Source organism: Hoplias malabaricus, chromosome 16, assembly GCF_029633855.1.
Source record: "Hoplias malabaricus isolate fHopMal1 chromosome 16, fHopMal1.hap1, whole genome shotgun sequence".
NCBI lineage: Eukaryota > Metazoa > Chordata > Actinopteri > Characiformes > Erythrinidae > Hoplias > Hoplias malabaricus.
Window position 1 is genome coordinate 20563486 of NC_089815.1, and position 13282 is coordinate 20576767.

The window sequence follows — 13282 nt, forward strand, 5'->3', positions numbered from 1 at the left end:
ATCCCCATAAGGGATATGAGCGAACAGCTCAGAACCAGCTTTCTGATTCTAATAGAGAAAAGAAAGAGAAATACTGGTATCGAAATAAAGAAAAGCACGCTAAAGACAAGCTCAAAGGCAAGGAATTCGAAGGAGTTAGAGGACATCCGCCGAATGCTTGCAATGATTTGCAAAGAGAAAAAGAAAAAACCTGATGTTCTTTCTATCACCTCCGTGCGGTCTAACCCAAAGCCATCCTCTAACACCCCAGAAATGTTAGAGAGTTATGTAGGAGAAGTGACAAGCGAAGCCCCGTCTTCGAGCGCACCGTGCAATCTCCTCGTGACCCAAACAAACACTGAAGACCCAATGATACAGGGGGGTGACTCGCAACCACCCTCCAGTGCTGTTTTGGTTGTTCAGTTAGACGGTAAAAAAGGTTTAACGCCAAATGACCCTTCAGTCATTGAAGGCGACACACCCGTCCGACAATTTATGGGACACTTAACTGAGAAAGGGGTTGCACGCAAATTCTATTTGTCCACCATTGTGGAGAGAGGGCTAGTACATGAGGCCCTGTTGGACACTGCATCAGATGTCACGCTCATGTCTTCTGCCTTGTTCCACCAGGTTCGAGCCATTGCGCGGCGTGAAAATCGCGAGATACAGCTCCAAAACTATTCTCTTAAAATTCAGCCGTATTCACATGCAGGCCTCACTATCCAATCTATGGCACTAATACACTTAGCCATCGGACCAATGACTTTAGTGCATCCAGTCCATGTGTCTCCTCTCGAAACAATTCCCTTCCTCATCGGCAAAGATCTCCTTAATCGCTTCGAACCACTGATTGACTTCAAAAGGTCAAAGATATGGGCACAAGTGCGTGAGCCTTTACCCATCTGCACCCCACACCACCGGGAAGCTCAGTGTTGCCGTCTCGAAATCCGGCCTGAATCAATAGGAGATCCACCAAGTCAGATCCCTCACTTCGAGGAAGAGGAAACTGAGCCCATGGCGGCCACACCAGAGACAGCAGTCTCTCACTGGCCCCCTAGTGCCATGTTAGAACAACGGAACACATTCCTGTGCACTTTCACACAGCCGCCCACAACAGACGCTCCAGGCCTTCCCATCGTGAATGGTCTCACAATACAGGACTATCATGTGGACAATGCAGTTCTGGCTCTGTGGACTGACAAGTCCGCTATAAGCCAAACCCTCTTTAACGCTCTGCGCCTCACTCAACCAAATATTCCTTTGGTGAGCAGTCCTTGTCGTTTCCCTCTTAACCCGACATCAAAAGTGATGTCACCCACTGACGGAATTTGTGCCTTAACTGTCCAGTGGAACAAAAGGGTAATCACCCATTATTTCTTAGTCGTCCCTGACTTGCCGCACTACGTTTACATTGGAAGTGACTTCTTGGTGCGCCTCGACGTCCACGTAGACACCCTCAATAGCGTACTGTGGTCTTTGACTGATGTTTCAACGGAAACCTGGTCCTCCGACCTCAGCAACCTAGGCTCAGGACAAACTATTCCCGAGGTATGTCAGGTCACTAACCAAGGTTCACTTGTGGTACCTGCGAACACCACAAATGTACCCATCCGCTTAGTCATGCGACCTGGCCAACACTTAAGCCACGCGCATGCACTTTTCCAACCATCACCTCAGTTCTTCGAACTAGGCCTCACCCTCGAAGCCACACCTTTGGTGGAAACACGAGCAAGATCCACCTATCTATTCGTACAGAATGAAACCACTCAATCCTTGACGATCCCTCACTCATCCCCTCTGGGTTGGTTAGTCAGTACGAAATTCCATGATTTCGAGTTGCGAATTCCGATCATAGGACCAATGCCTGAATCCCCTCTTCTTGATCATCCAGAATCAAAGGTGTTCTACACTCATCCGACACGAGCTGTTGCTCTCTTCTCAGCTCTGGACATGAGTAACGACGCCATTTGCAGGATAGATCTCGCTGACGACAATCAAATGACGATCATGGTTCTCTCTTTAGATTCATTCCCGGAATCCTCCCAGGAACCATCTCTTCTTCCCGAAGCGGGAGAAACCACTTCAAATTCACGTACTTCAAAAGAACTGAATTCGAATCTGATTCCGAATTCCGTATCCAAGTCGAACAAGTTCTAAAGGAGGCCGATGCCCTCCAAAGCAAAGAAGAACGTGAGAAACTCTGTGAAGTGCTCCTTAAATATCAGAAATCTTTTGCCAAAGATTCAACGGACTGCAGTCTCACTGATATTCATTCAGTGCGCATTCCCACTCCTTGGCATCCTATAAACCGGTACAAGAAATCATTGATGACTTGCTGGAAAAGGGCATAATTCGACCCTGCAACAGCACATATTCGGCACCATTATGGCCCGTCATAAAACCAAATGGTAAATGGCGCTTAACCATCGACTATCGGAAACTAAATCAACAGGTTCCCTTGTCTCGATGGCCGATGATACAATTGGAGCAAGAACTTCCCTCGGTCCGAAACGCTAAATACCTTTCCACCATCGTTGTAGCCTCTGGCTTCTGGACCATCCCGGTACAAGCAGAAGACCAACACAAGCTCGCTTTCACTTTCGCAAACCGACAGTACACATTCATTCGGTGCCCTTTTGGATATGCCAACTCACCCGCAGAGTTTAACATTTTCTTAAACAAAGCATGCCCTGACGCCCGCGAGCGAGGCACCCTCATATATGTGGACGACATACTCATGCGTAACCACTCCCTACAGGCACACATTGACGAGATTGATCATGTTCTTGACCAGCTTACAACAGCAGGTGCGAAAATATCACTCTCCAAATGTCAGTGGTGCAGAACAAAAGTGAATTACGTCGGCCTGCTCGTAAGCACTGATGGTGTTGAACCACAAGTGAGTCGAGTGCAAGGGTTAACAAACCTCGCAGCACCCACCAATCTTAAGGAACTCCGCAGTTTCTTAGGAGTATGCAACTACTCACGACAATTCATAGAGAACTATGCGGACCTAGCTCGTCCACTTTATGACCTCCTGAAAAAGGATACTCCATTCACCTGGGGCGAAGCCCAGGAACACGCCATGCAGGCACTGAAATCGAAACTGTGCACGGCTCCATGCCTTGCCTATCCTGACAGTAGCAAAGAATTCTACCTAGAAGTAGGGTTCTCGAACCACTGTCTCAGCTCCGGTCTGTATCAATTACACGACAGAGACAAACGTGTCATAGCCTATGCTAGTAAAACTATGCTGGCTTCCGAAAACAAATACAGTGACTGCGAAAAAGCACTACTAGCAACAGTGTGGGCAGTCAAACATTTCTCCAACTACCTAGGTGGTCAGAAGGTGATTGTTGAAACTCATCATCAGCCAGTCACTTTCCTAAACAGCCAACGAATTCGAGAGGGTGTAGTAACTAACGCTCGAGTAGCATCCTGGCTAATGGCTCTCCAAAGCTTTGACTTAGAGGTACGTTACGCGCAAAAGTACAAGAGCCCCCTAGGCATCGTCCTTGCTTCCTGCAGGCGATGCGAAGGAAACATTCCTTCCCAAGTGCCACAAACTCCAGAAACCCTCTTACCTACCGTGGCTAACCACCACTATTTCGATCCTAACACATGCAACATGCAAAGACCTTGTCACTGCATATGTAGATGGTTGTTCGTTCCGCCGAGAACACACCCTGATGGCAGGGGTGGGTATTATCGGAATAAACGGATGGCCTCACGAACCCCTAAGTTTCAAATTGGGTGCTCAGTCCTCCCAATATGCTGAAATAGCAGGAATTCTCATCACAATCCAGTCTGCGGTCCAGAAAAGTGTAAAAACATTGGTGATCTGCACAGACTCCAATTACGCGTGCCTAAGCTTCACATGCCACTTGAGACTGTGGAAAACCAACAACTACACCACGTCAAACAAAAAGCCAGTTAAACACAAAGAGCTTTTCGCGGCATGCGAACACTTGGTAGACACACATGACCTGCAGATCTACTGGAAGAAAGTGAAGGGTCACTCCCGAGTCCCGGGAGATGACAAAGAATTCAATGATCAAGCAGACAGCTTAGCCAAACAAGAAGCCCGCGAAGGCACATCGTGGACATTCGATCCCTCCCTTTATCCAAACCCACCCGACATCGAAGTCCTAGCTGTCACACGGTCTCGAACTGTAACGAAGGCGTCGCCTGACAATGCTAAACCTACCATTGTCTCTATTAACCCTGCTTTTTCGGACGCTGACTTAATTACTCTCCAAGCTCGAGACCCATCCATTTCTAAAATGCTTAGCCATGTCTCTGACCCATCTACATATCCCATCACAGCACAGGATCTTGACACCATAACAGGCCTTAAAGACCTATACGGCGCCAGAGCGTCCCTCCAAGTCGTCAAAGGCTTGCTAGTTCATGCCACTGACTCGCACACTTCACCTACGTTCGTGGTTCCTCAGTGCCACAGGGGGGTGATGTTGATGCACGCCCATGACTCCCCATCTGCGGGACACAAAGGGGTCAAAGCAACACACCATGCGCTCCGGCAGGTGGCATATTGGCCCCACATGGTAAAAGATGTGGCTGACTACATTAAAGGCTGTCTGGTATGTTGCCAATTTCAACCCTCGAATCCTCTTCATAGAGCCCCCTTGCAAAAGAAAGGAGTATCCTTCCCTTGGTCAAACCTCCAGATAGACTGGGTTGGACCACTCACTCAAACAGTAAGAGGTAACAAGTACTTCCTCACAGTCACGTGTGCATTCACTAAATGGGTAGAATGCCTCCCCGCACCGAATGACACAGCGCTAACCACTGCATACTTACTGATGAACCATGTCTTCTCACGGTTTGGCCTACCCAGCCGTGTCGACTCTGACAGAGGGACACATTTCACAGCTGAGGTCATGCAGCAGCTCTGGCAACTCTTAGGAGTAAAAGCCAGCCTTCACATTAGCTACCATCCTCAAAGCTCAGGTCAGGTAGAGCGAGCCAACCGAACTGTTGTTAGCATACTGAAAAAGTACGTAGCAGCAAACCAACGAGACTGGGATGTCAAACTTCCCCTCGTACTGATGGCCATACGGGCGACCCCACACGACGCGGTCGGGGTCTCACCCTTTGAGTTGATGACAGGGAGACAAATGACTCTGCCTCTACATCTGTTATATCAGCCAGGTGAAGCTAGCATAGCCGTAGCCTACACCACTCATCAGTATATGGAGGATCTGCAGAAACACCTCAAAGCCACTTTCGCCTTTGCCCAGCAGAAACTGGAAAAAGTGCAGAAGGTCGCAAAGCGTACTATGATCACAAAGCATCCCACGACGAACTCCAAATAGGGGACAAAGTATGGTACTACATCTTTGTCCAACCTGTTGGAAGGTCGCGAAAAACAGGGGGGGAAATTTGGCCCGCAAATTCCTACCCCGATGGTCCGGTCCCTATAAGATAACAGACAAACTGTCCCCCGTTGTTTACAGGATCAAAATAAACAAAGCTCGGGGCAGTACTGAACTCAAATGGGTCCACCGCAACCAAATCCGACCACACACAACCCCCATGGGACTTGTAGGGGATACTAACGCTTGTGTTAGATCATAAACGACAGAACCAAAGGCAGGAAGGGTGTTAGTTAACGAACAACTACAACCTTCTACTCACACCTTAGTTCTCCTATCCCTTTTCTCTTTTTCTCTCACTCTTTAGCAGGCAACGAGCTTCTAACCAGACTGAGGACACTCAGGGTGCAAGACCCTAGTCCCTCATCGTCAATTATTATAGAGTGTTTACCCTAGGAAACTTTTATCAAAAGGGGGGTATCGTGAAAATTTTTTATAATTTGTCTAAACGACTCGCCGTAAATACCCTAAATCTAACCATGAGCATCTCTTCCGGTAGGATGGCCCTGCTGCTCATTCTCCTGATCGTCGGCTCCCTAGGAACTGCCGTGCTCCCTGAAGTGATTGAACTGGGTCCTGACTCAGGAATAATACTGAAAGACCAGCCGGGACTTCTAATCACTAATTGCCGCCTCCATACCCAGAGAGTATTTGTACGGTTGAATCCCGCCGAAGCGTGTAGCAAAAACCTACCGATAACCACTCTGCAGACTGGCCGGAATGGAGTTAGACGGACTGAGGAAGCTATCAGTCATGCTGAAGCCGACGTAACTCACATGCTCCGCCAGCTACAAAAGTTCACCGTAACGCAATCAGAACTAAATGGTTTTAATAAACGACCTAAACGCTTCATAGGCGGATTGCTAATGGCAGCTGCAACTGTGGGATCACTACTGAGTCTCAGAACGTCCGCCGTCAATGCCGTCAATGTAGCCACTGTTAAACGTCAAGTAGGGGAATTGCAAGCGGAAATTCCGAACATTAAAACCCAATTAGACAAACAGCAGCAGCACCTGCAAACAATTGGGCAAACCCTACGTGGCACCGTCGTAGTGCTCAATGCTCACAGTGTCGCCTTGAACAAAACGCTCCAGACGGTTAACTCTATGCTTTCAGTAGTACAACTTGACCTTGCCCACATCCAGCTTGTGAATATGTTATTGTCTGATATGCTACAAGAAATCAGCTCCTCTGTAGATAGCCTAGCCATGGGGAGAATTCCTCCCTACCTGGTGCCTCTATCCTTAGTACAAGAGATTTTATCTACAGCAACTCGAGAAGTAGTTACTGACCTCCAGGCCCACCTAGCCTATACCTTAGGTAGCGCCATCCCAATTTATGTTAATCCTCAAGACCGAGAATTAGCATTCATTATTAATCTTCCCATAATAGCGCCTGAAAACATATACCGTTTGAAAGATGTTGTCAACGTTGGCTTCTGGCAAGATTCTGCCTACGTTCGTGTGAAAACAACATCTCTTGTAGCATACCAAGACGATAACCCTGACCTATATCTGGTACCCAATTTGCTTATGTGCACACTCACTAAAGACATTCACTACTTGTGCCCTAGCAAACCTTTCACTCGTGACAGCGCAAATGGGATCTGTGGCCTTAAGCCTATGATGAGTAATACTCAATGCCCGGTAGTCGTCACACCCCGACGTTTGGTAACCAGTACTCAAGCTGAAATTGTTGGAAATCGTTGGTTGGTTAACACCCCCTTTAGAGAGGCCCTACTAACCTATGATCAACATGACACCTCAGAAAGGGTACTCCTTCCTAGCCTAACCTTCTGGGTAGACGTCCCCGTAAACGCAATCTTACATGTAGGAGACCTGGCCCTGTATCACCTAAACCCTGACCAATATGAGAGCGACATAGAAATCTCAGAGTTCTTCTCCAAACACACCATCGAGCTAGATACTTTGATCACTCGTGAGATCACACTTCGATGGGTAATAAAACATAAACAAGATTAAAAGAAAAGAAGATATTCAAAACACTCGACACGTTATTAAAAAGGGAGAAAGCGTCTCTTTGTTGTTTCAAAGTTTCTCGAGTTTCTCGCGGTTGTTGTCGTCTTCGTTCAGTTCTGTTTTCTTTCGTGGTCCGTTACTTCTGTCGAGCTCTCGGGACTGCTGTCGAGCTCTCGTAACTGAACTGTAGGCAGTCGAGCTGCTGTTTTTCAAAGTCAGCGCGATCACGCCCTAATGGGAGGTGTTCTTTTCTGATTGGACGCGAGTTCAGGCTCACGTGACTGACTTCATGAGACAGAAAAGAGGGAAGGCTGGATCAAAGATTTTAAACAATAAGTAATAAGATAGACATTTCCCGTATCGAAATTTCCTATTCATAATAGTAACATACAACAATGAGTATACTGGATTATTAATATCAAACATTTACATAAGGTTTCATCTTTACGTCCCATTTATGATGATACACTGGAAAAGAACATTAATCCATTTTCTCTATTAGGAGACAGAACTTCTTTTCATGATAGAAACAATCGGCAACATACAACATTTCATTAGAAGGTGGGCATTCATCTGAGGACACAGAAAGTGACATTAATACATTTGTTTATACACATTTAATCAGAATTTGACTATTTTCCGCTATTGTTTTAGGCGACTCCGCGCGAGGCGTAGTTTCGCCAGTGTCCATTTGGGGTCGCTGTTGGTCCATGTGTAGGTTGTCGTGTAGATGAGTCAATGGGGTTCAACTCGAGGTCACCCCTTCTAAACATCTGCTGATTCCCGTGGGAGATAACGAGAGACATTGAGGTGCCACTTCGTCATAAACGGGATTATAACCCTTCCTTTTGTTTGAGGTTCCTGTCTCTTAAGAGCATTATAAAAACTTATCTCGATATCTTCTGAAGAGAGGGGGGGTCGTTGGTGCCATGTGTTACTTGAAAGTGTTCTTAGGTGGGTGCGTGTATGTGGGGGCTGCAAGGCCTTTGCCCCCTGTGGTTCGTGGAATGCTGACTTCGGGACCAGATGAAAGTTCTGGTCATAATGGAAAGTTTTGAATTAAAATTTTTCATTTCTTCATTTATATTCGGTCCATATCTATCTTCGGTCCATACTCCACTACAATATGTTGATATTAACTAAACAAAATTTAACTTTTAAAAATATTTTGATAAACTGTGATCTGCTAACATTGATTTTGTATCCTGTTCTAATTACATAATACAGATTCCACATTGTCCCAGTCTTCACAAACACTGGAGCTGTTCACATTTACATTGATTGCATTTGGCAGATTCTCTTATCCAGAGCAAGTTACAGTTTAAATCCTGTTGCAAATGTGAGTCAATGTAGTGCTGGAGTCTTGGCAAAGGACCCTTATTGGTGTAGCATTGGGGGGTTCCCCAGCCACACAGTTAACCGTTCCAGAGCACTATAAATAGTATAGGGTTCATAGCTGTTTTAGAGAAGACAGCCATCACAAAGATTTAGACCCTCAACCCCTGGAACTGAAAGCTGACAATTTTCCACTGAGCTATTGGACAACACAGGCTGTGTGTGTGATTATGTGTGTGAGACACTTACCTGAGTGATCGAGGGGCAGCAGTACAGCCGGCAGTAGGAGCAGATGAACCAGAGCCATGACTCTATGCTTTATGTTCTCCACAGTGAGGGAGACGATGTTTAATACTATTTGCTTCTTCTTAATAAAAAAATAATTTCCTCCACATTTCCTGTGTGGTTTACTTTCACGGAGACAGTTTCAAAGATTAGAGACAGAGTTATCAGTTCTGATCATGGGGTGTGAACATAAAGTTCTTTTGGTTTCTTTGGCCCTATCATTATTTGACATTACAGCTAACAACAAAACTGGGACAGTAATGTGCTACTCCAAGCACCTTCAAGTGTTGTTAGTCCAGTGATGCTCAGTTAGTGGAATATCAAAATAAGATGTAATAACCGGGTTCGAATTATGGGGGATTGTGTAATTATGATTTGAACCACCCCAAACGAGGCTAAAAGTAATAGCATATAGGATCAAAATATTTATACATCCTTCTTACATATAATGTTAAATACTTCAATAAGTTTACAATATCCATGCCTGGAAGAATCTTGAAATACTATTTCATCCCTACACTGGATCATACCATTCCGAGTTAAGTTTTACCTCTCCGCCTGCCTCACACATATCATTGGTCACATGGATTGTGTCCTCATTAAATTAGCACCAGCACGAGGCAGAAAAGGCATACGTTTAAGTAGCTATCTAGCTTTTTACAAACACTTCACTGTCTTCAGTAAATCACTCATATGAAGATGTTTTCAGTTTCACCGTTCCACCTTAAATACTGCAGTGGTGACACACAGGTTTCAGGCTGAAGATGTTTTTTTAGTCATTTTGAAAGTAACTTCATTGGCTTCTAATGTGGAACAGAGCATTCAAAGAAGCCATATTTATTTTTTATGTGGACTGTTTGTATGTTCTGCACAACATAAGCAGAAATGTATAAAACTCATCAAGAACTTATAATTGTAATATGCACCATTTTAAACTGGGAGGGAAAATTTGAACAAGAACTTTATTGATCTGGTGGTTGTAGTAGTGAGGTATTAGTTACTGTGTGTAGTTCTACAGTAAACACAAATATTACTGCAGTGAATCAATACATTGATGTATAAACCTGAATCACATGGCTGGGGCACATCGGTTAAAATGCTTTTTCTTCTTTTTTTTCTTTTTTAAAGAACATGATTCACCTAATGTGATTCACTAAAAGAGAGTTTACTTTGGAGACTAACAATAGCCAAACTTCTATACGAAGGCATTCCACCACTCTTCCCTTAACATTTCACACTGTGGATGCTGAATTGGTCCCAGTATGAATGGATGAGATAGGACAAAAGCCTAACCCACAGTGATTTTCAGTGACATTATTCCCATGTATTCAGAATTAATTAACACATGATTCCCATAGAAAAGATTCTGTATAATGTGAATTTTGTTAGTACGGACTACGCCCGTAGAGGCTGAAACGGGGAGGTGAACTCAGAAGTCTTTTGGGGAAGAGTTCAGGGCGGTTTATGAATGCGTATGAAGCCAGACCCCCCCGTTGGATAAATTAATACAAGAAAAGGGAGGAGGCGGGAGCGAGTTTAAAACAGGAGGCTCAGTGGGCTTGATAAAGGCCGAACACGGCTCCAGATATGGGGATCAGCAGGAATGACCAAGCGCGGAGGAGCGAGCTGACGTCGTGAAGCAGTCGAGTCGAAATCCAGCTCCTGAACTATCTCTGACGCAGAAATTACGTGAATTTGCAGGGTATATATAGGGCTGAGAGGAGGAGTTCGGGCGTGGTCCTACTCCCAAAATTATGTTATTACATAACTTCACTTAATGTTTAGGGTGAGAAAAGAGCTGACAGATTTAGATTATTGGGTGATGAAGATTAAAATGTTATTTTGGACCGTTCTCAAAGTAATTAAAATTTAAAAATATCCAAAAGGTCCAAAATACACCCTCCCTGTTCGGGGAGACGTGCTCGTTCCGGAAGCTTTGCAAAAGCCAGTCGAGTGAAGTTCAAAGCAAATCAAAGTATTTATTTAACAATATTGGATCCAAGAGAACAATACATGAAATGGTCTGATACCCTTCCCAGTAGAGTTCTGAGCTCCACCCGGTCTGACTCCACAGTTATACCTCATATGATATAGTCTTCGTATACGTATAGCCTTCTAGTGGGGCGTTTCTGGCTGATTAACATATATTAATATGCATAATAAGACATGTTAGTACTCAGGTTTTTCGCGTGCGAGTTTCACATGCACCTGTGACCCCAAAACATTCATCATGCCCTTCTGTCACTGTAGGTTTTTTTCCCCATGCCTCCTTTGCCTACAATAAAGATTTAGTGATCTGGCTAATGGACTTCAGGTCAACAAGATGCCCCTAAAGTTCAACCCCCCCTTTTGGCTAACACTTGTAATTTATGTGTGTCTTCTAAAAGCCTAAGTGCACTATATTCAAAGTTAAACATTTAGGAATTTAAAAAGGTGTGTATATCATGCCAGTTAGTGTGCAGAATCTAAAATGTTTACTATATGTGTAAATGCTGGTTAGTTATTCATATGAGTGCATATAAAATACAAGTTTTCATACAATGTATATGTAATTATATTTTCTAATTTTAACTAATCATCATTTAAGGATATTTGTCCACTAATACAAAGTAATAAAATTGTTTCCTACAACAATTCCCCCTTATGACGTGTCCCAAGACACATCATCACACTCTAGGTCCTCCAACCATGCTTTTGACATGTGTTTAACCTGTGAGAGCGAAAACCTGTCAGGCAGCCAACCAACTCATTTTTGATAGGAAAAATTCTCCCACTAGCCTCTTCTGCCCCCAGGCGGCCAAAATTTAACCATGTCAACAGGAGGAAGTAACATTATTTCCCTGTTTGTTATCTCCCAAACTACTTATTCTACAACAGTAATTCCTCCCGCTCTTCCGCACACTCCAACATTGTTAACATATATGGTGGTGGAGGATCTTTGCCCTCCATCATATGTGTTATTGTTCTCTCTATCAGAGACCTAATACAAGGTACACAGCAGCATCCGCACGTGACTAAAATAGCGGCAAATACCGCTACGGCTGAAGCCATAGATATGAACACGCCTTTCCATTGTCCAAAAGTTCTCTCTAACCACTTAGTGATTGGATTGTCTACTCCCGTGTTTTCTGCCATCTCTCTAGACAGAGATTTTAGGGCTATTAAGGCTTTAGTCACCTTTCCATCTGGGGCCGTATTATTTGGAATTACAGTACAGCATACATCTCCGAACATATGACAAACGCCACCCTGATTAGCGAGTACCATATCTAAAGCTATACGATTTTGTATAGTCATTAATGAAGTTGCAGATAGTTGCTCTGATAAACCAGTTATTGCTGCTCCAGTGATGTTAGCCAGTCTCATTACTTGGTAATTTACGTAATTAATTCTATCAACGTTCTTGTTTGGTGTGATCCAAATGAAAATACTTTCCCATTCTGCCGCTATCTGATCTACCAATTTATGTTCGTCTGGCACTCCGCGAGGAATTCCTATTGCGTCTATATAAGAGGGTGTGTTTTTCGTTAAGTCAAATTCATAGTCACCTGATCATCTAAGCCTATTGTGATTAGGAGTGGGTTTGTGCGCGTCATACATAGTGATTGGGGAAATTAATCTAACCATAGCACAAAGGCCGTGACTATCCGTAGGTAGTCTTAGCAATAGATTTAACCCTCTGCAATAATAATACAGTCCTGCTCTAGCCCATGGTCCTATATAGTTACCGGAGTCATGATTAAATATAGTGTGGCACCATTTAGGATTTATGTTACCTAAGTGTTTTGCACTCCGTGTCACGTCACCTGCTGTATGATTAAAACAAGTGAAGTTACCTGATTCAGGAATCTTGAACGGCCCTGAACCGGTGTTGTTTGCTATGACTGGAAAAATGTTTACCAAGGCAGTACAATTAGCTGGATTAGCCATATGTGTTAAGTTAATCGTACACTTAAACCCTATTGGGTCTTCCCTTGGAAATAATGGGACTGGACCTAAAAGCAATGTTGGTCTGGCTGCAGCACATGCTATGCACCCGTCCATGTTAGCTTCTCTGGCTTGCGCATTTATCCATTTAATCCATAAGTTACTCCCTTCAAACCCTGTGCTTAATTTTACGATTTGTTCGGTTGTCCATATAGAATAATCTGTTCCCAATATAGACTGATTCCCCCCAGTGTTGTCTGTCATGTTTTTTGTGTCCTCAACGGTGTTGGCTGTTGGTTTATTTCTAACTCTGACCTTAATCCATCCCACAGGGTCATTACCACTTACATCTACCCTGACCCCTATGAAAAATGCTGAAGA